Source organism: Chiloscyllium plagiosum, unplaced genomic scaffold (assembly GCF_037043375.1).
Source record: "Chiloscyllium plagiosum isolate Xiang-an unplaced genomic scaffold, Cpla_swu_hap1 HiC_scaffold_31, whole genome shotgun sequence".
Lineage (NCBI taxonomy): Eukaryota > Metazoa > Chordata > Chondrichthyes > Orectolobiformes > Hemiscylliidae > Chiloscyllium > Chiloscyllium plagiosum.
This window is the reverse complement of record NW_028270169.1, coordinates 30,474,902-30,499,084: the sequence shown is the minus strand read 5'-3', so window position 1 is coordinate 30,499,084 and position 24,183 is coordinate 30,474,902. Positions and strand designations below refer to the sequence as shown.

General features: G+C 40.2%; 1 protein-coding gene across 4 annotated transcripts in view; it reads right to left on the bottom strand.

Annotated features, from left to right (window-relative positions):
• Positions 1-4,372, bottom strand: part of LOC122564056 (protein-tyrosine sulfotransferase 1-like) — an 83,541-nt gene extending 79,169 nt beyond the window's left edge. For 3 of the 4 annotated variants that reach the window (XM_043718531.2, XM_043718534.2, XM_043718535.2), the window contains exon 1: positions 4,239-4,372. The gene's annotated coding sequence lies outside the window, so the exon portion shown is untranslated. Of the gene's footprint in view, positions 1-2,191; positions 2,211-4,238 lie in introns of those variants that run through there. The other variant, XM_087977392.1, reaches the window with a different exon arrangement.
• Positions 4,373-24,183: the final 19,811 nt, after the last annotated feature.

Below are 24,183 nucleotides of genomic sequence, written 5' to 3'. Positions count from 1 at the left end.
TGTAACACCCTTGTTAATGAAGGGAGGAAAGCAGAAGACAGGAAACTACAGGCCAATTAGACTCATTTGTTGATAATAAGTGTAAAATCTTACCAATGATGAGAACCAGAGACTTCAGGTCAAAAAACAAAAACATGGCTTTCTCTCTGTAGGAGGCTAATTTTAAAAATTAAAAACTAATCCAAAAGGCAAAAAGGTTAAGTTGTAGACTGTTCTAAAGTCTGTAATTTTGATGTTATAACAAGAGGTGAAGTCACAGCCTGCTCAGGAAACACTATCGAGAAGTTCTCTCAATCATTCTGCCAGATGAATGAACAGATTTTATCCAAAGTTCAATGAGAGGTTTATTTTCATTAAGTGATGAAATCAGTCAGATCCCCTCTCACATGCTTCTTGCTCCCCAACTAATTCCAGCCACCTAAACACTGTTTGAACAGCTCTAAACAAGGGCCTATAGCAAAACAAGCAATTTATCAGCATTCACGTGATTCCTAGGAAACTTTGTTCAAACAAAACTTCACTGTCCACGATAACCTTTAGGCTATGCCATTAATGTTTGCATAAAGATTTCTAGCTCGGGTGCTGGTTGTCATAGTTGACGTTTCGTCCCTGTCTAGGTGACAGCTCCACGGCTTTGCAGCCTCCTGTGAAGTGCTGCTGAACTGTATCTTCTGGAATTTATTTGGCTCTGTTCCTGCTACTTCCAGTTGCCAGTTCTGGTTGTTTGTTTTAGTGGTCGGTTTATTGGGTCTAGGTGTATGTGCTTGTTGATGAGAGTCTGTGGGTGGGTGCCGTGTTTCTAGAAATTCTCTGGCTGCCCTCTATTTGGCATGTCCTTATGATCATGGTGTTGTCCCAGTTGAATTTATGGACCTTGTCATGTGTCAGTGTGGCTACTAGGGACAGCTGGTCGTGGTGTTCAGTGGCTAGCTGGCATTCGTGGATATGGATCAGCTGTCGGTTTATGGGCTGTCATGAGTCGTGGCATGCCATGCTGTACATCTCTGTGACTCTATGACCTTGTCGCATTGTTCGTCTGTTAGGCATCTGCAGATGAAGTTGTAGCGATATCCGTTCTTGGCAAATACTCTGTCGAGGGGTTCTTCTTGCCTGCGTAAGTTGTACTAGCTGTACTTGACAAGGGATTCAACTATAACGACAGGGACACAAAAACAACAAACTTGCTTGCTGCATTAGAGTGTACACTCAGAACTAACAGACTAACCAAAGAGACACAGCAAGCAGTCAGACAAACCACTGTACCCTTACTAAAACAGAAAAGACAAAAGAACAACCTCAACACCAAAAAGAGAGAGAAGCCCTAAAAACACTCAAAAATAACAAAAACCTAATCATAGTACCAGCAGAGAAGGGCAGAATGACTGCTATCATGGACAAGACCGAATATATTCAGAAAGAAGAGAAACTATTTGCAGATACAGACACCTACCTACAGAGGAGTATGACCCCACACCACAGCTAGCCAATAGAATAAATAACACCACGGAACCTAATAACCAGGATTGACCTATAAAGGATGAAACCAGAAAGCATCAACACCTTAAGATTTTACAGATTACCCAAAGTACACAAACCAGACATACCATTTAGACCCATAGTGGCACTCCAATCACATAAACTGGCAAAAGAACTTCAACAAAAACATCCTATCAGTGGATTCAAACATCATACAATCATCACAGGAATTCCTAGACAATATCAAGAACATAAAAATAGACAAGGATGAAGCAATGGTCTCTTTTGATGTCATGGCACTGTTCACTTCAATTGACAAAACTTTAGCCAGAGGGACAATAGCCAAATTCCGGGACAAGCAGAAACAGACAACACGACCGGGAACCTACCAACAAGGACTGCATACTAGATTGGTGATCGACAACACACTTTGCATTCAACAACCAAATATATGGACAGATCAAGGGAACACCTATGGGCCCACCCATCGCTGGGCTCATAGCAGAAGCAGTGATCCAACAAATAGCCCTCCTACAAATCCAACCCAAACTCTGGATCAGATATGTGGAGGACACTTTTGTTACCATTAAGAGAACAGAAATCAAGAACACACACTGAATTATGAAATCCATGCTCACCGGGATCAGATTTACACGAGAGGATGGTAGAAAGAACACAAAACAGTGAATGTACCTCAAGAAAAAGTCAAACATACCAACCAGGTCCTGGACTACAACAGCAACCACCCGAATACACGCAAGAGATGCTGCATTAGGGACCTGTTCAAAAGGGCTACAACACACTGCAACACTCCCGAACTACGAAGGGAAGAAAAACACCTCTACAGAGTATTTGCCAAGAATGAATATCCCCACAACTTCATCCTAACAGACAAACAACGCGACAAGAACATGCCATGACCTAACTCACTAGCAATGCTAAATTACATTTTTTTTTAAATCTCAGATCGAACAGGCAGAACTTCTCCGCTCCCTGGGATTCATGCCAGCCCATAAATCAACAGCCACACTCAAACAACAACTCACCAAGACAAAAGACCCTGCACCCATCATGTGCAAGACTAACGTAATTTACAAGATTTCTTGCAAAGACTGCATGAAACACTATACAGGATGAACAGGCAGACAACTAGCAATCCGGATCCACAAACACCAACTTGCCACTAATCGCCATGACCAGCGGGCCCTAGTAGCCACACACACACACACGCGCGCGCGCGCGACAAGGACCACAAATTTGACTGGGATAACACAACAATCATAGGTCAAGCCAAACAGAGGACAGCCAGAGAATTTCTAGAAGCACGGCACTCATCCACAGGCTCCATCAACAAGCACGTATACCTAGACCCAATATACTGACCACTACAATGAACAATTGGAAGTAGCAGGAACGGAACCAGATAACTTCCAGAAGACAGTACAGCAGCGCTTCACAGGAGGCTCCAAAGCCCTGAAGATGTCACCTCGACAGGGACGAAATGTCTGCAAATCAACTTCCTAGCTCAGCGAACATAGCCACAACTACCTCATTAATAAACCACTGTTTATCCATACAACTTGAAATGAATCCACTCTTCCAAAATCCTTCAAAACCTAATCTTAAGAAATAAAAATGCAGCATCTTTTGAACAAAATATAAATACATATTCAAATTAGATATTTTGATAATTTCTTAGTCCTCCCAATTAAAACAAAATTGTTAGTGCATTTAAATAGCATAAACTACGATTATTGTATTTGTATAAGTTAAGACAATTCCACCTGCATGCAAATCACAAACCTACTTAAATGACAGATACATAACTTGCGGTTTCATATTAAAGTGAATGTTAGAGCAAAACAAACAAAAATAAGGAGTGCAGCGGGGTTTCATCAGCATGAAGTGTTCCCATCAAAATCAGATGGGCTCAGGGTTAAAACAGGCGTAGGGTTAAAAATTAAACATTATGGCAATAGCAAATATCAGAACATGCTGTTTTATCACTCTACTCTTGCGGAACTAACAGTTAAATCAACGAATAGATGGATCTTTCAGAAGGTGGAACCTCCAATTGGTGCTGAAGTGGTTAATATCCAAGAATATAGTGAAAAGCGGACTCGACAACCCTGGGTTGATGGACTAGACTGGAATGCCTACTAGACAGTTGTCCAGACAAACGTAGGGTTACAGACAGACACCAAGGTTCAGGCGTGATGCCCTCCTGAGCTCAACTGCGGGGTAAAGTCAGAGTTATGGCTGGTGCGAAACAAAAAAAAAGAGACACTTCCAAAGCTGCATCACTGCGCGAAACGAAACCACACGCACACATAAAATGAGTACATAGAGGAGAACTTGAGAGTTTTGGTTTTGGTTCTGAAGAGGAACCCGGGTGGGGGAAAAGGGAGAGAAGCGCAGAGAGCCCGAGGTTAACCGTTCCCACCTCCAGCTCGGGGACCCCTGCCCACAGCACATACAAATCACACAGACCAGGACATGAAGCCGCTCCAAACAGAGCGAGCTTAGCGGATCCGACTGTAAGTGGGCGGCTCCCGGTCATCTTGGCCGCGGAGATTGTTTTGGGAGAGAGATGGGGGGGATGTAAGAAGGAAGCGGCACACACCGCCGTCCAGAGCTGTCGCCCGCTATCATTCACTTTGGACGGAGGAGTTTTTATATAAAAGGACCACCAGTCAATTGACAATTCAGCAATCACTATTCGGTTAACCGTCGACCATCAGTTCGATTCTGCGTTCACCCACCGGGTAGAGCCGATGATTTCGATTCCGATGTTACCGTCCCCTGCCTCCCCATAAGTGAGCACTGAGCCTCCTGCCGGCCGCCATTTTCCGCCGGGTCGCGGCCCCCAACAACCGCCCGTCCCGCGCTGACTGACAGCCAGGCACAAACAACCGCGGCCTCCAATTGGCCCAATGCCAAAACAATCCGGCTGCTGATTGGTCGGGATGCGCAGGGGAGGCGGGGTCAACGGCCCTTCGGCGCACAATAACCCTTCAAAAGACTGAGGAGTCTCTGAGGAAATGTTAGCATCCCCTGTCTCCACGGGTGATGCCTGAACAGCTGTGATTTCTAGCACTTTTTGTTTTCGGTACAGATCACTACATCTGCAGTAATTTGCTCCGACGTTAATTCTTCGAAACTTGCCTCCAGGAAGACTCATTTCTGTGGTAATGTCCCTACCTCTGGACTAGGAGGCCCAGGTTCAATGTCCCATCTGCTCTAGAGGTGTGCAACAGCGTTGATTTAGACAAAATCAATCATGCTTTACTCCACTACCCACCCTCCTATTGTACATGAGCGATTTACATGGAATACCTTTTGAAGTTTGATTTAGGAAATGCTGCAGCAATCAACTAACATTAATGTGTTTATGATAGGTCATCCTTTCTGTAATATCGGTGGAGCATTTGAGTTAATTATGTGCAGACTTTTGCATTCATATAATGCTTTTCATGATCCGCCTGAAAGGATGATAGAGGCAGGTACCATCAAAATCTCTAAAGAGCAGTTGGATGATTATCATTCAATCCCTACAGTGTGGAAACAGGCCCTTAAGCCCAACAAGTCACATGGACTTTCGAAAAAGGAGCCACGCAGACTCATTTCCCCATATTTACCCCTGTTTAATGCACCTAACCTACACATCCTTGAACACAATGGCCAATTTAGCATGGCCAATCCACTTAACCTACACATCTTTCAAGTGTGGGAGGAAACTGACACAGGGAGAATATGCAAACTCCATACAGAATCGAACCCTGATCCCTGGTGCTGTGAGGCAGCAGTACTAACCACTGTGCTGCCAACACCATAGCGTACAAGGTTACGTGCCAAGTATTGGAAAATGGGACTAAAGTTTGATGATTGCCATAGACATCATGAGCCAATGGACCTCTTTCATGTTCTGTAAAATATAACAATGTCCCAGAGTACTTGTCAGCCAGTAAAACACTTTTTGATGTGTAGTCACTATTGAACTGGAGGAATAAACTATGTGTTGCTTTGTTATCACTGTGGCTCAGTCAGCTGCTTTCTTGCCTGAGTGGAAAGGATTGTGATCGAAAACTCACTGCAGAGACTTCAGCAAAAACATCCAGGTTACCACTGGGGAACTGCTACACTATTAGAGATTCTGTGTTTTGGAGATGTTAAATCCAGGTTCCAACCTGATTTTCATGAAAGATCCCATAGGACTATTTCAATGAAGAGCATAGGATATATTTCTGGACAATATTTATTCATCAGTAATCTTCACAAAAACAACATGCATGGTCATTTTAATATCGCTGTTTGGAGACACTTGCTGCATATACTATATAAATAATAAAGTCTGTGAAAACACATTCTTGCGAAAGTTACAATAAGTACAGTACAATTCTTTATTTTATTTCAGCAATTCTAGTGTTAATTGGAAGTACTAAACTTGTCAGAAATTACTATTCCTCATTTCAAATGCTTTGAAGTTAATTCAATAAGGACATAACAATAAGTAAGATACCTTTTCACCTTTTAAAATAACAGAAATTATAATGTACATCTGATACTTCACTGGAATATTATTTACTGAAAGGATCTTGAAGGACCTGCCTCAAGATTTCTGCTGTAAAACATCTGCAATAAGGCTATCCAATGAGACCAAAAAATATATTCTGAATACTGCAATACTATACTGGTGATGTCATATGCCAACTCACTGCAAATTAAATAAATCTTTCACTTGAATGTTTATATAGGATTGCTTTTTCTGTTCTCAGATCAAACACTTTGTTCAAAGTAGTTGCAAGTATATTTTCTTTTAGTTCTACAAAAGTAATTGAAACCTCCTTTCCATAGTTAGTTACTAGCTACATTGCAATTCACTTATGGACTTAATATGTCAGATATTGCTAACTTTTAATGGGGCAGATATTACTAACTTTTAATCTGCCAAACAGTTCAGAACAATTCCAAAATGACTATGCCAGCCACAATCACTTTACATTACTGTATTTACCATTAAAGGAGAAAGATTTTTGACTCTCTGGAAATCTGTAATAGTGGAAGAATATTCTCTATATGTTTAAGTTTATGTCCGTTTCCAGTCAAAATGTATATGCTTTAACAGTCTAGTAACATTTGAGTAACGTTCACTTCTTTTTGCATTTATAATCCAAATGGATTTTCTTCATCTATGACCCTTGGCAGTTAGCGTCTGTGGGTTTTACTGACAATAGAGAACATCATCATTACTGTCATAAAACATTTCCCTGTGCCAATTCTCTTCATTGGCCGACCATAGAGTTGGCCATTTTCCAGGGTCAACATTTAGAGAATAATTCCTACTTGCATCATTGGACCCAGCACCACGGTGGCTGAAAAATTACTGCTAAACACTTCAGGCGCTCGCAGCTGTGGACTTAAGCCAATTGTTTTCGTGGCAGCTGAAAGGAGACCTTTTCAAATTTAAGATTTAAATTTGGAGCAGTATAATTGATCACTCCTTGCTTCGCGCAGCAACATGACATGCTAACAATATGGCATTAATGATGTACAGTACATCAATACATCATTTTAACACAAAGATACACACTGAACTGGGAAGTCCCAGATGTGATACTGAGCATTAGGAAACTTGCAGTATATTTCCCTGATCCTAGCTCATTCCAAAACCGCAGAAACTATTGTTGAAAATGGGCAAAGGTCTTCAGAAAATTGTCCCTTTTTTTTTTACATCATAAACATACAAATTACACTAAGGCTTTGAATTGTCTTTGAGCATTCACTCATGAATACATCATAATTTAATGCATTTTAGTTCGCTAACTCATTTGAAGTTTGCTTTGTTCAAATAACGTTTAAAATTTGGTCATCTAGTTTTTTTTATCATTCACAGATGTAAGTGTCTCTTGCTAGGTCATCATTTATTGCCCATCCCCAATTTCCCTTTACAGTCCACTGGGGTTATGCACAGCCACAGAACTATGAGGCAGGGATTTCCAGAATTCTGACACATTAGCAATGAGAAAATGACAATCTAGCTTCCAAGTCAAGATAGTGCGTGGGTTGGAGGGGCATTTGCAGGTGGTGGCGATGTCCTTCTACATACTAGAGGTTGCAGATTTGGAAGGTGCTATCAAATGAGCCTTTGTGAAATATTACCATAAGATCATAAGACACAGGAACAAACATTTGACTATACAGCCCATTGACTCCACCATTCAGTCATGGCTGATAAGTTTCTCAACCCCATTTTCTTGCTTTTTCCCCGTACCCCTTGATCCCCTTGAAACTCAAGAACCTATCTATCTCAGTCTTAAATGTACTCAATGACCTGGCCTGCACAGTCATCTGTGGCAATGAATTTCATAGATTCACCACCCTCTCTGGCTTCTTCTTATCTCTATTCCAAAAAAGTCTTCCCTTTATTCCAAGGCTATGTTCTTGGGTCCTAGTCTCTCCTACCAATGGAAACCTCTTCCCAACATGTATTCTGACCAGGCCATTCAATATTCTGTGTGTTTCAATTAGATCCCCCCACCACCACCACACCCCCCCACCCCCGTCCTTCTAAACTCCATTGAGTATAAACCCAGAGTTCTCAAACATTCCTCATATGTTAAACTTTTCATTCCTTGGACCATTCTCGTGACTCTCCTCTGAACCCGCTCCAGGACCAGGACATCTTTCCTGAGAAATGAGGCCCAATACTCCAAATGTGGTGTGACTAGAGCCTCAGAAGTACATCCCTGCTTTTATATTCAAGTCCTCTTAAAATAAATGCCATCATTGCATTTGCCTTCACAACTACTGACTCAACTTGCAAGTTTACCTTGAGAGAATCTTGGACTAGAACTCCCAAGTCTTTTTGCACTTCAGACTTCTGAATTATCTCCCTATTTAGAAAACAGTCTATGTCTCTATTCTTCCTACCTCACACTTTGCCATGTTATACTCCATCTAGCACTTTCCTAACCTGACCAAATCCTTCTGCAGCCTCCCCGCCTTCTCAATGCTACCTGTTCCTCTATCTATTTTTATATCATCTGCAAACATAGCCAGAATGCCCTCAGTTTCTTCATCTGGATTGTTTATGCATAAGGTGAAAAGTTGTGGTCCCAAAACTGAGCCTTGTGGAACACCATTTGTCACCAGCTGCCATCTTTTGATCCCCACGCTCTGATTTCTACCAGACAAACTTCTATCCATGCTAGCACCTTGCCTCAAACATCATTGGCCCTTATCTTACTCAGTAGCCTCCTGTGCGGCACCTTGTCAAAGGCCTTCTTGAAGTCCATGTGGATAACATCCATTGGCTCTGCTTGGTATAAACTGCTCATTACTTCCTCAAAGAATTCTAGCAGATTTGTCAGGCATGACCTCCATTACAATGCGTCTCTTACTGTGGATGATACACACTGCGACAACTGTATGTCAGTGGTGAAGGGAGTGACTGTTGATGAAGGTGAATGAGATGTCAGTCAAGTGGGCTGCTTTGTCCTGGTTAGTGTTGAGCTTCTTGAATCTTGCTCCTGCTACACACATTCAGAAGAGTATTTCAACATAATCCTGACTTGTGTCTTTTAGATGGTGGACAAGTTTTAGGAGTGAGTTACTTGTCACAGAATTCCCAGCTTTTGACTTGTTCTTATCACTATCGTAATTATATGACTGCTCCAGGTCATTTTTTTGATCAATGAAAACAGCCAGGTTATTGTTCCTGGAGGATTTAGCAATCATAATACCACTGAATGTCAAGAGAGCATGATTAGATTCTCCCTTGTTGGAGATAGTAATTGCCTTGCACTTGCCTAGAATGAATGTTAATTTCCACTTATTACCCAAACCTGGATATTGTCCAAGTCTTGCTTCATATTAACGTGGATGGTTTTAGTATTTGAAGAGTCACAAATAGTGCTGAAAATTCTACAGTCTTCAGCAAACAATCCATATCTAGCCTTGTAAAACCAATGGGATTAATGAAGCAAAGGGATTAATGGGATTAATAAATAAAGATTTTTAGTTCCAAGACACTACATTGAAACTCCCATGTACTGCTGTTCTGGGACTGAGAAGATTGACTTCCAACAAACAAACTTACCTTCCTTTATGTTAGGCATAACTCCAAACCTGCCATCTTCCCAAAAGAAAGTTAAACAATTAAACAAAGTCCAAATCCAGCTTATTCATCCTGGAACCATGTTACAATTTGATTATCTCTGGCTTCTCAGATCCTTCAATGTGTCAAATAACATCAAGTAATGTGTTGTCATGCTGTCTTTGCCATTCTTTCTGGTCAACATGCTAATACTCAATCTCATAAGATTATTAACATAAAACAACTAATATACACGCTGTAATCATCATTACACAAATATTGTGATGCCATAACTGTGGTCTCAGAAGATTGTCGTTGTTCCCCTTTACTGTTTGCATTCAGTTGTTCCTTGAAAAGAACAATTAGCATAAACGGTCAGAGCAGCTGTGCCTGACAGCCACTAGGATGGTATTTCCATCTAGTTCTTTTGGACTCATATACTCCCAAAAATATAGGAAGAAAATGACACTGAGGCTTATAGTATGAGGAGTCTCATCATAATTCTCCACCTCCTTGATGGATCTTCCCCTGCTTGAGGTAGCACCAATGTCATCATGATGTCACAATACAGCCCCGGCGCCAGCATGGTGATCTCTACACGGTGATTTCCGTGTAAGAAATGTAAGCAAAACATCGATGGGGAATTTTGGAAAAGTAACATATTTAATTGAAGAAACTCTTGAGCCTTTACATCTGTTACAATGAAGCATCATTTAAAGCCCTAACACAGTGTGGGAATGGAGGCTTCCCAAAGTGGTCACTGTCATAACTCTAAAGTGATCTCCTTTGTATGTCACTTTACCCAAATGTACATTGCACAATCTAAGTTCTCATGCTAGGTTAGGGGAGTAGTCAATATTGTATTTTGTTCTACCTTGATATTTTGGTTTTGTATTTCCTCAGACTTTCTGTTTTAACCTTTCCTTCTAATTTCTCTGTCGTCTCCCTAGTCATGCTGTCCTCTGTTTATGTATTGTGTGTGCATCTCTTTCCTCACAAATGTATTCATCCATGGTATCTGATTAAGTTTTCATTGGATTCAATAAACCTGGTGAACTGGGACCAGGATAACAATTATCCCGTGGTGCATCAAATAATTTGGGAGTATAGCTAACCTTGCTTAAATCAGTGTCATAATTTCAGCATCTTCATCACACATTTTTCATGAATGCAGAAAGCACAATCTTTGGAAAGAGTAGGGAGCTACAAAAACATCAACTTTTAAAAGGCTTCTGCTCTATTTCTACCCAATTTTTTGCTTTGGTGTAGAAGACTGGCAAAGATAAATAAAAGTATCTCTACATTATAAAGTCCAAAATATAGTCCCATTCCCTTATCAGAGAGAGTTGACTGGTAGTGGTTTAACCAAGGGTTCACCACAGGCAAGGGGAGAGATTGGGAAGGCGAGTCCTTTATGGAAACCTTAGCTGATGTGGGAATTGAACGCATGCTCTTGAGTTCTCTACATTACAAACTAACTAATTAAGCTAATTGTTCCTTACAATAACCATAGCTTTGCTGTGGAACTCTCCTCTAGCCATAACTGCACACAATGAGGAGGTTGTGAGTACATTAACAATGTTCTCATAATCTATGAAAGCAGAAATGGAGCTCTCTGCAGCATGATTCCGCAAGTTACATTTATACATGTGATATGCATGCTGTAATCATCATTACACAAATATTGTAATGCCTTAACATAAGAATGTATAAAGTACCAGTACAATTTCTTGCATCTATGATGCCTGCATTTTCCTATCCATAATGTTTCAGATCTAAATTTGTGACTGATGCTGAGCAATATGTCTCATGCATATTGTAGCAATCATACTACCATCAGAAACTATTTGTTATTTGTAAAGTGTGGTATTTTATCAAATAATGTGCACTGTAGGTGTGTATTAGTCAACTGTTAATGTTTTTTAAAATGTTAGAACAATATGCTTTGTCTGTCTTTAAATAATAACAGGAGTGAGATAAACTAAACTGATGGAATCGAGCCAAGAGAATCTGAATGAGAGCTATCTTGTGACTTGTTGCTAGGCCAATAAGAAAATGCTTTTTTCTTAACTACCGCCTGTTCCCCACCAAACTCACTTACTAACTTGAAACACCCTGAGCATCAGTAGGACAATATTCAACTAACTATTACAATTTGTGTGTGTCTATTTCATACATGTATCATGGTAACACAGATTCTTTTTCTATACATATAGGGATCACCTAACATGAATATTATCTCAAAAGAATGCTTCATATAAAGCTGTAGCTCAAATGTATTCTTCTTGGAGAAATTGTACCAAATAATGAGGAAGAAACTGATGAAGGACACAATATATAAAGTCAGAGTGACCAGAAGCGGAAGAGCAGCAGGAACAGGGACACTCTAAATTAAATTGTTCCTCTGATCCTGTGGAACTTCAGGCAGTATCTTGACAATCTTCACGTCAGAGCCATGCAGGATACTTTTCAGAACTACTATTTTATCAGAAATGCAAATATGTTTGACAAACCTGCAAATCACCACAGCACCAGGAATAAATGTACCCATTAGGTAGTTTCCAACGAGGTAATTGGGTTAAAATCCTGGAGTCCCCTCAACTGCATTGTGTACCTACAGCACATGGACTGCAGCAGTTCAAGAAGATAGCTTAGCACCACCTTTTCAAGGACAACTAAGGACAGGCAATAAATGCTGGCCAGCCAGCAACACAAGAGAATCAAACAAAAGGACAGGATGGAAAAGCAGCTAACTGGGACTGTAACTTATAGAAAATTCTTACCTTTGACATTAGATTGAGGGCTTGCCTCAAGAGAACCTTAACACGCCTAAGTAGCAAAACGTTAGGTCCCACATAAATCCATGGCTTTTGGGAAGGAACATTCAGGAAAGTAGATTTTAGAATATTAAGGACAATGTGGTCCCTCAGACCACAAAGAAAGGTCAAATAGCAAACAGGCAAATTAGATAAATGTCTAAAACCAAATTTGTCTAAATAAGGGACCAAACTGCTCACAAGACTCCAGATGTGGTCTCCCCAGCACTTTGCACAGTTGCAGTAAGACTTCCCTACTCTTAAAAAGCAACCTCCTTGAAGTAAGGGCCAACATTCTGTTAGTCTTCCTTAATGCCTGCTTCACCTGTGTACCAGCTTTCTGTGCTGCATGCACAAGTACCTCCAAGTCCCTTTGTGTTATTGATGTATTGATGTTACTGGTTCTAATGTACTTTTGGTTTCTCATGAGATATGAAATTAAAATCTTTCAAATTTTGTAGTAAAGTAAAACAGCTGATGTTTCATGATAATGGTCCTGGTAAAACTGTCACACAATGCAACAATACCTAATATAGCACACAGGAAAGGTAATGCTCTGTGAAAAACACAAGAAATTTAATTGGCTGCACTATAATAAACAACTAATCCAAAAATTAAATTTTCAAAACTCTTAGAACAAATTGTTTTACATGGGTACTCAATGCTGAAATATGAGTGAACAATGAAGAAGTTGTCTGATTTTAATGTGAACCCAATACAATTAGCTAGAATTAAATGGTCATTTACAATATAAAAGAATTTAACTTGTGAAATGTCTTGAAAAGGAGATTATAGAAAGTTTCTCTCTACCTCTGCTGCAATGAGTTCCAAAATATTGCTCTAACTTCATAATTTGTTATATTGTATCATTTAGTAGGCAGTTTATTCCTATTTCTGGATCAGTGGTGCTGGAAGAGCACAGCAATTCAGGCAGCATCCGAAGACAGGCAAAATCGACGTTTCGGGCAAAAGCCCTTCATCAGGAATAAAGGCAGAGAGCCTGAAGCGTGGAGAGATAAGCTAGAGGAGGGTGGGGGTGGGGAGAGAGTGGCATAGAGTACAATAGGTCAGTGGGGAAGGAGATGAAGGTGGTAGGTCAGGGAGGAGAGGGTGGAGTGGATAGGTGGAAAAGGAGCTGGGCAGGTCGGACAAGTCCGGACAGGTCAGGGGATCGAGTTGCTGGAGGTTAGAAGCTAGGATGAGGTGGGGGAAGGGGAAATGAGGAAACTGTTGAAATCCACATTGATGCCCTGGGGTTGAAGTGTTCCGAGGCGGAAGATGAGGCGTTCTTCCTCCAGGCGTCTGGTGGTGAGGGAGCGGCGGTGGAGGAGGCCCAGCACCTCCATATCCTCGGCAGAGTGGGAGGGGGAGTTGAAATGTTGAGCCACTGGGCGATTTGGTTGATTGGTGCGGGTGTCTCGGAGATGTTCCCTAAAGCGCTCTGCTAGGAGGCGCCCAGTCTCCCCAATGTAGAGGAGACCGCATCGGGAGCAACGGATACAATAGATGATATTAGTGGATGTGCAGGTAAAACTTTGATGGATGTGGAAAGCTCCTTTGGGGCCTTGGATAGAGGTGAGGGAGGAGGTGTGGGCGCAGGTTTTACAGTTCCTGCGGTGGCAGGGGAAAGTGCCAGGATAGGAGGGTGGGTGAAGGGCTTTTGCCCGAAACGTCGATTATGCCTGTCTTCGGATGCTGCCTGAATTGCTGTGCTCTTCCAGCACCACTGATCCAGAATCTGGTTTCCAGCATCTGCAGTCATTGTTTTTACCTAGTTTATTCCTATGGCTTATGACTTCTGAATTTCCATTAAAATAATCATTTTATGAGATGGACTTTCAAAAGTCATTACCAATACTTACCCATATTGGTATGTGATGTCCAAATTATTTGCACGCATCTTTCTGCATAATCTGGGCGGAATCCAATGAAATAGCTTTAAAGACTGTAAAATATGTAAAGGTGAGCAACTTCCTTCTCCCAAAGCAGTTCTAGCCCTGCTCACAAATTGGCTCCCATTCAGAATGGTGAACCCCTCCCAACTGTCCCATTCAATGGTCGTCATCACATTAGATACTCAGGCACATAGCCACCTGAGATAATGTAAATCCGGTATTAATCATCTGCACCTACAGTGACCAGCAGTCAATTGACTAATTTAGCTTAAATTCATGTACAGGAGAAGACCATATACCTGTGTGACTTTAATGGACTGCTAATCACAAGTCTCATTTTACCAGGTCAGTAAAAATAGTAAAGCATCATTTGGATTTGGTAAGAGATGCTGTTAAATAAATCTACACGTTGGGAAGTTGAACTGTAAAAAGGTACATTGTTGGGCAAAGGCTGAGCTTAATTAAATAATGTTCAGCATAGAATATGATTTTGATAGAGGCCAACAACAAAAAGACCTTTTAAGACAGGAACCTAAAAAATGCAGTTTTCAGATCAATATACAATAATTGCGGTATTCTTGGTCCCAGTGTGAAGAAACTCTTTTACAGCCATTTACAGCCTAACTTCTAATTAATTTTGGAGATCTGCCAGATCCAGTGGTTTATAAACCTCGCATTCATGTTTGTATATTCCATGTAGAAGAAGGAGGCTGTCACCTGTCTACCATCCTGAACTGATACCACCAGCAATGAAGATTACATAGCCACTGGAAATAAAACTCAATTATTTGGTCTTATCCATAAATTTCCAACAGTGGCCAGCACTTTGAATGATTTCAGGGAACTGATATTGAATTTGGAAAGACATCTATACATAGTGGTAATAAATTTACTGTCCAGGTTGTTCTGTTATAACGTAATTAGCAAATTGTGGATATAGTTCTTATAGTGTGAACTCTTAAACCGAGTGTTGGCTGTAACACGATTACAGTGCCAACACTTTAAGCGGTGTTTCTAAAGTGTGATTTTTCTATAATAGGGGTTGCACAAGAATGCAATCATTGTGTTATGGAAGAACTGACTGTACTTACTAATGCCAATCAAATGTGAATGTGCTGATGCCTCAAACATCTTATTGTTCTAATTTTCATTTGCGTATTAACATAATAAATATATTTTGTAATGGATTCATCTCTTTCTGTCATCAACTCGATTATTGCAGCCAATTTATTCTTTTCCCTTTAACTGCTTGAGAACACACTTATGGTTTTCAACAGTTTGGGAAAATAGAGTTGAAATAAAGTCCAGACCTTGTAAGGAGAAACTTACAAGAGATTTATATCACATTTATATCTCATACTTAGATTACTTAGAGATTTTAGGAAGGCTGATGGAATGTCAGTCTTTCTTGCAAGTGGATTTGAGTACAGGAATAGTGAAGTGCACCTGGTGTACTGTGTGCAGTTTTGCTCTTCTTCTCTAAGGAGAGATATTACTTCCATAAAGGAAATGCAACAAATTTTCATTGGATTTGTTCCCAGGATAGTGAAACTGTCCAGTAAAGAGAGATTGGTCCTGAATTCTTTATAATTTTGAAGATTAAGAGATGATCTCATTGAAACTTTATATTTATAAAATATGTATCAGGGATTGACAGGGTAGATACAGGTTGTGTGTTTCCACTGGTTGGGGAATCTAGAATCATGGGTCACAATTGGAAAATAAGGAAGATGCCTTTTAGGTCCAAGATTGGGAGATTTTGTTTTACTCAGAGCCTTTGGAATTCTCTACCTTAGAGAGTATAGAATCACAGTCTCTGAGTATATTTTGTGAAGAGATTGATAGATTACAAATGGTGCACAGGGCTATAGAGATGTGATGGGTAATGTAGGGTTATGGTTTGCAATCTGTTATTTTCTGATCTTTAAGCAGTTCAAATCACTCCCAGACCCTTGGTTCTGGACACTAGACTTATTTAGCGAATGTGAAATGAAGGGGCTGTAGATAGATGTTTCAGGGCAAAAGAGTTTCTATTTATTTAAAATACAAAATATAATACAATTAAAAAAAGCAATAATCCAAGAAATTGAGACAATCAATAATATAGCAGAACAGTAGTACTGTAAATACACTATCAACTAGAATAAGACTATTAAAACCCCATCCTATTGACATAATTTCAGACTCTTTAATCAAAATTCCTACCCTTAGGGTCCAAATGCACTGTCATCACCCTCTTCCCCTCGTTGCTTGCTAAGTCAGAACTTTGGGTCTTGGGAGTTTATACTCACCACTCAGAAAGGCAGCTTTGAAATACGCCTGGCTTTAAGAGGTGTATTTTGTCCTTTTTTTAATGAAGAATGGTTGAGACAGAGATATCAAGCAGTCTGCTCAAAGCCAATAAAGTTAACAACTTGTGAAGCGTTGGTGTTCTTTTTAAAGTTGGATAATAGAAGCAGCTTGAATGGGTGGGGTCAAGCTGCCACAGAATCAATCATTTTAGTTTTAGCTTTCTACAGTTGCTGGGATCTTGAAGCTAAATGTGGAAGCTCTTATCCCTTTCTCTGTTACATTTAAAAGCTGGGGTTCGCTTCCTGCTGCCAGAATTGCATGCGAGACAACCTATTTTACTGAATTTGCCTTTGCAATCAAAAACAAAACCTGCTGGAAAAGCTCAGCAGGTTTCACAGCATCTATGGAGAGAAATCAGAAGTAATGTTCTGAGTCCAGTGACCCTTCCTCAAAACTGATGAGAGCTCGGAAAAAGATTTTTTTATGCAGAGGATAGGGTGGGGGGAGGGGGTAAGGAGTAAACAATAGATGGAGGTGGAGCCCAAAGAGAGAGAAGAGCAGTTGGACAAAGGAATGGATAGTTACCAGGCGAGAAGGGTGAATAGCTGTTGATAGGAACTGTTGGCAGCTAACAATGGATTGCTGTGTCCACCTAGTCCAACATCGGTACCTCCACATCATTGTTGTGTAATAGCAGACTATCTGAAAACAAGGCCTATTGTGTGGTGGGTTGGGGTAAGGACATGAGAGCGCTCATGTCTGAAAACTGTCAAACTCAATATTGAGTCCAGAAGGTTGTAGAATTTCCAAGCAGAAAATAAGATGTTTTCTTCCAGCTTGCACTGAGCACTGGAACAAGCCTCCGACATAGATGTTGGGAACAAGGTGGTGTATCAAAGTGGCAGGCAACTAGCAGCTCAGGGTCATTTTTGCCGACAGAATGTCGGTATTCTGTGAAGCGGTCACCTAGTCTATGCTTTGTTTCACCAATGTAGATGAGACCATATTGAGAGCAGCGAATGCAGTAAACTAGATTGGGTGAAGTGCAAGTAAAACACTGCTTCAACTGGATGGTGTGATTAGGCCCTTGAATACTGAGGAGAGAGGAAATAAGGAGATTAAAGTAAAGGGTAAGGAGATAAATCTGATTGTTATCCATTCCTTTGTCTGTCCAATTCTTCTTCTCTCTCTTTGGTCTCTATCTCTACCTATTGTTTACTCTTTAACCTCTCTCCCTAACCAAGCTTCTGCATAAAAGCCAGCTTTTTTCTGAGCTGCCATCAGTTCTGAGGAAGGGTCACTGGACCTGAAACGTTAACTCTGATTTCTCTCCACAGATGCTGCCAGACCTGTTGAGCCTTTCCAGCAATCTTTGCTTTTGACCACATAAACATACTTTTGGCAAAGGCAAATTCAGTAAAATAGATTGTCTCATATGCAACTCTGGCACAATTTTGGTCCCCATTATTTGAGGAAAGATATAGTTGCATTGGAGGGAGTTCAGAGGAGGTTCACTAGATTGATCCCAAAGATATAGGGTTTGTCGTATGAAGAGAGATTGAACAGTTTAGGCCTATACTCTTTGGAATTTAGAAAAATGAAGGGAGACTAAATTAAGGTATTCAAGATGATAAAAGGTATAGATAAAATAGATGTGGAGCAGATGCTTCCTCTTGGGCATTCTAGGACAAGAGGTCATGGTCTTAGAACAAGGGGTAGCAAATTTAAAACAGATTTGAGGAGAAACTACTTCTCCCAAAGTGTTATGATTCTGTGGAATTCGCTACCCCAAAGTGCAATGGATGCTGGAACAGTAAGTAAATTTAAGGAGTAGTTAGACAGATTTTTAATTGGGAATGGGTTGAAGAGTTATGGGAAGAAGGCAGGAAAATAGATGTGAAGAATGTATCAGTCATGATTGAATGGCAGGAAAGACAAAAGAAACTGCAGATGCTGGAATCCAAAGTAGATAAACAGGAGGCTGGAAGAACGCAGTGAGCCAGGCAGTATCAAGAGGTGGAGAAGTCAATGTTTTGGGTGTAACCCTTCTCCTGAAGAAGGACTACACCTGAAACACTGATTTCTCCACCTCCTGATGTTGCCTGGTTTGCTGTGTTCTTCCACCTCCATGATTGAATGGTGGAGCAGGCTGATGGGCTAAATGGTCTAATTCTGCTCCTATAACTTATGAACTTATCAGTCCTGAGGAATGGTCACTGGACCTAAAATGTTAACTCTGATTTCTCTGCACAGTTGCTGCTAGATCTGCTGAGCTTTTCCAACAATTTTTGTTTTTGTTTCTGATTTCGATCACCTGCACTTCTTTTGGCTTTTAATGTGTTTATGGGAAGTTACTATATTGGAACAGCTAATTTGTAGTAGTTAATATCTATTATTTTGTCAGCCATTTCAATAAAGTTACAATTAAGCCAGTTCTTTCCTTTTATTTTTACTTAGTCTGTATTTTAACTGTTGTGTAAAAATAAAGTGTGTTTAGCTGAAAGTCAATTAGTTTGACCAACCAAATTGCATCTGGAATGTGGCACCTTTAGCTTACCTTTAAAATAAGAAAAGGTTAGGATCTAGGCTATCTTCTTCATATGTTTTGAGGGGGATTGGTCTGGTCCATATCAAATCCCCATTTATTTTTTCAGTATTAAGGCCTTACTAGTTTGCAGATTAGTACTACATTTCCCAGATTTTAGTTTTGTTTCTTTATGTTGGAATTAGTAAAGAAAATAATGTTTATATTAGGATTTCCTTTCAGCTGGAATTAAGCCATGGCGAGCATGAGTTCTAAAACCTACATCACCAGCTAACTAATACAGAGACAATGGAAGATTGCATTGAGGCAAACAACAGGAATGAATAGTTACACAACAATAGGGAGTGTTGCTGAACAAAGAGACCTTGGAGTGCAGGTTCATAGCTCCCTGAAAGTGGAGTCGCAGGTAGATAGGATAGTGAAGAAGGCGTTTGGTATGCTTTCCTTTATTGGTCAGAGTATTGAGTACAGGAGTTGCGAGGTCATGTTGCGGCTGTACAGGACATTGGTTAAGCCACTGTTGAAATATTGCGTGCAATTCTGGTCTCCTTCCTATCGGAAAGATGTTGTGAAACTTGAAAGGGTTCAGAAAAGACTTACAAGGATGTTGCCAGGGTTGGAGGATTTGAGATATAGGGAGAGGCTGAACAGGCTGGGTCTGTTTTCCCTGCAGTGTCGGAGGTGACCTTATAGAGGTTTACAAAATTATGAGGGGCATGGATAGGATAAATAGACAAAGTCTTTTCCCTGGGGTTGGGGAGTCCAGAACTAGAGGGCATAGGTTTAGGGTGAGAGGGGAAAGATATAAAAGAGACCTAAAGGGCAACTTTTTCACGCAGAGGGTGGTACGTGTATGGAATGAGCTGCCAGAGGATGTGGTGGAGGCTGGTACAATTGCAACATTTAAGAGGCATTTGGATGGGTATATGAAAAGGAAGGGTTTGGAGGGATATGGGCCGGGTGCTGGCAGGTGGGACTAGATTGGGTTGGGATATCCGGTCGGCATGGACGGGTTGGACCCAAGGGTCTGTGCATCTCTATGACTCTATGACTATATGCTCAATCTGTGTCATTCTATGAGTTGGTGGGAGGTGACAGTAGGAAAATATGATTAGATTCAAAACCAGATAGCATGCAGTGATTAATACATTTCAAATTATACAGTATTATTTAAAGCATTAATTAACAAATTATTAACTGCTTATGAGAGATTTCTGTAACCTAATTAATACATTTAATTTTATACAATTGGAATGAGGGTAGCATGGTGGCTTGGTGGTTAGCATTGCTGCCTGACAGCGCAAGGGACCCAGATTCAATTCCAGCCTCAGTTAACTGTTTGTGTGGAGTTTGTATATTCTCTCTGTGCCTGCGTGGGTCCCCTCCAGGTACTCTGGTATCCTTCCAAAGATGTGCAGGTTTGGTGGATTGGCCATGCTAAATTGACCACAGTATCCAGGGAGGTGTGGGCTAGCCATAGGAAATGCAGGGATAGGGTGGTCGGGGTGAGTTTGAGTGGGATGCTTCTCGGAGAGTTGGTGTGGACCTGTTGGGCTGAATGGCCTGTTTCCATCCTATAGAGATTCTTTGATTCAATGAAATAATTTATGGAATAGTGGAATTTATCGCAGACTGAAAATGATTAAGGTCAGATAAAATTATGAGAATATACATATAAAACAGTCCATCATGTATTAAAGGACCATAATTCAATACCATGCAGGACAAAGCAGTCCACTTGATCAGCATCTCATCCACCACTTTCTACAGTCACTGCCTTCACTACCTCTGCACTATGACAATATATTTTCTAATCAACTTGTTCACTAATGTCATTTCATACCTCAAGAGCAGGTGTGATTTGAACCCAGGCTCCAGGTTCAAAAAGCAGGGATACTATCAGTGTACCACAGGAGCCACACAATGCTAACAGTATATACAAGAATAGAATTCACCTGTGTGACTTCAGTACAATGGTAGTCACGGGTCTCATCTACCAAGGTCAATTAGCATAAGTGAAAAAGCATAAATTTGGATTCTAAACTGTGCTATTAGACAAATCACCATATTGGGAAGTTGAATCTGCAAGATGTAAAGCAACAGCTTACAAAGGCTTCTTCGACAGTACTTTCCAAACCACAACGCTGACCACTTAGAAGCACATAGGCAGTAGATGAGACAGGACCAACACTACCTAAATGTTCTCCAAGCCCACAGCATCATTACTTTGAACCATATTGCCATTCATTCATTGTTACTCGGTCTAAATCCTGGAACTCCCTTCCTAATTGCATTGTGGGTGTACATCCTCCCCCCCTCCCACCCCGCCCCCTCCCCCCCCCACCCCGCCACCACCACCACACACACCAAACCACCACCACTACCATTCACTATGGACTGCAGTGGTTCAATAAACATCTCACCACCACATTCTCAAGTCTATAAGTATTGGTCTAGCCAGCAACATCCACATCCCACGAATAATGAAAAAAAACTAAGCTTGTAATGACATTGTGAACAATCTGGAATTATGAAAGGCATATTAACATACAGTATTTTATAAATCCCTGACTAGTGATGACAAACATTTTTTTCCAAGTTATGCCTCTACTGATGCAGGTTGCTCTTTGATATTTTACACAAGTTGTTCACCAGCTTATACAAAGACTGCCTGCTAGGGGGAGAGCCATTTGCCCATGAGGATATTCTAGTAAAACTCATTCGTATCTTCGTCTAATGTTTAGACATGTAAAATCAATGGCGACTACAATTGAATGGCTCATTTCTTTGTTATTTCCCTCATTGCCACTGAATGCTAAGACCAATCACCTTTTACAGCCAATATATAGATCAAATCTCAGAAAGTACTGTCATGTTTGGTTTCCTGCAGAACCATCCACTGCTTGAGGCATCATATGGGCTTTAAGTATAAAGTACAGTATTTAAAACAAAAGCATTCTGATCAAAGGAATTAAGCATTCTGCTAACTTTCATATATGCTTTGGATTATTTTGTCAGCTACCAGAACAAACAATGTGCAATCAACGAGCAAAAATAACCTGAAAACTCTTAATTGCCTCTTTACAAAGCCAAAGCTAAACAAAATAAAAAAAAAATTAGATTAATATGAGGATTCTCAGTGACACCTATTATAAAAATGGATATGGAAATGGTTACTTATTTTATTCATGGGATGTGGGCATTTCTGGAATGTCAGGCCCATGCCGAATTGCCCAAGGTCAGTTTGGAGTCAACTATTTGGCTGTGGGTGTAGTTATTTGTAGGCCAGACTGGGGAAGGACAACAGATTTCTTACCCTAAAGAATGTTAGGGAAGAGAGAGGTTCTTACAACAATTGACAGTACTTACATGATCATCACATGACTGGCTTTTTATTCCAGATTTCTATTCAATCTAATTCCATCATTGCCGTGATGGGATTCAAAAATGGGACTAGTTTTGTTTGGGATTATGTTTGGCCTGGACTGGTTGGATTGAAAGATCTGTTTCTGTGCTGCATGACTCTATGAGTCTGTGACTTTGCCCTCAGAACGTTAGCCTGGGGTTTGGGATTGCTAGTCCAGTGATACTACCACTACAACGTGGCATCCCCTCTGAGTAAAGTGGGAGCTCTGTCAGCTCTGATGCTTAACACAGGATGGAGTATCATGCAGTTTTGGACAGTGAAGCAATCCAGGCAGGCAGCAACTGGAATCTGACTCACCCTTCTCATGAAAACCTGTCTTTACCTACCTCGTGTTAATAATAATTAATATGTCTAATAGTTAATGTAACCTGTTTATAGTTTCTGAGTTGTAATAACCTGATTTATTTTATGTAAGACAAGGACCTGTTCTGTGAGATTTATTTGTGGTTCATCCTTCACCACTGACTACTTAAAAAATTCCTAGACTAGTATAAATAGGATTAGTGACAACATTATCTCCCAGCCATAAATGTTTGGTATCTAGCCTTCCTATCACTCTTATAACGACAATCAGTTTTCAGTGCTTATTTCAACCATGCTGTTCTTTAGCAGTTATTTGTGCTTAACTCCTAAAGCATTAAAAGACTATTTTTTGCAAATACAATAACTTAAATCAGTATCCTGTGACACAACCAAGGTAATGAAATTGAATATGACCTCGAATTCTGATGCTGTTTCAGTTTCCATTACAGCCTGTGTTTTAAAGCAACTTATTAGAGTATATTGAACTTTAAAACCCTCAAGTGATTTATTTGAGAAACAGATAGCAAACTCAGCCAGATTTTTAGCTCTGTGAACAAAATTGTATTGATGTGCACATCCAGAAGGCAAAGTGCTGAACTTTCTATGCATATGGCTAATATAAACAAATTTACCAAGCACTGGAGAATTATCAAAACTTTTAGGAAAGCAGACATTATAGAAAACAGAAAGAGAAAATAACAGTTTGGCAAATTTGCCTGAAAATACTCAGGGTAATTTCTTTCTTTATATCTGTGGTTACATAAGCTTGCAGCCCTTGAGGAGTTGTCTGGATTGGAAACAGAATGTGCTTATTATGCTGTTATTTCATGTTCTGGCTCAGGCTGCCTTTATGCATCTGAAAGCAGAACATTCAAGTAAAGATAAAAACATTGATGATACTTAGAAGCACATGGTTGTTTTCTAAACCTGTCAACAGACAGCGCCTAAATAAGTTGAAAAGTTGGGCATGTACTATACCATACCCTAAACAGACCCCACGTTGAACTCTTTTGCAATTCGAAGCCTTGAAGTTTGTTGAAATCATTTGAGAGGGAGAAGACATGATTCCTCTTTTGTTCTTTATTTGATTTCTGCTGTCTACATTGCAAAATTAAGTCGTAACCTATTTTTCCTAAGTTAATGATTTGAACCGGATGTGACTCTAAATGTTTTAATGAGAGTAATAATATAAATCTTCAGTGAATTTAATTAATTGTTTGCTTACTGATATCAAAGTGGACTAAAATTCCATGTCTGGAACATAATTTGGCTATACTCCATAATTTCACACTAGTTCATAACCAGTATCTGCAAGGAAGATTCAAAATGTAGGG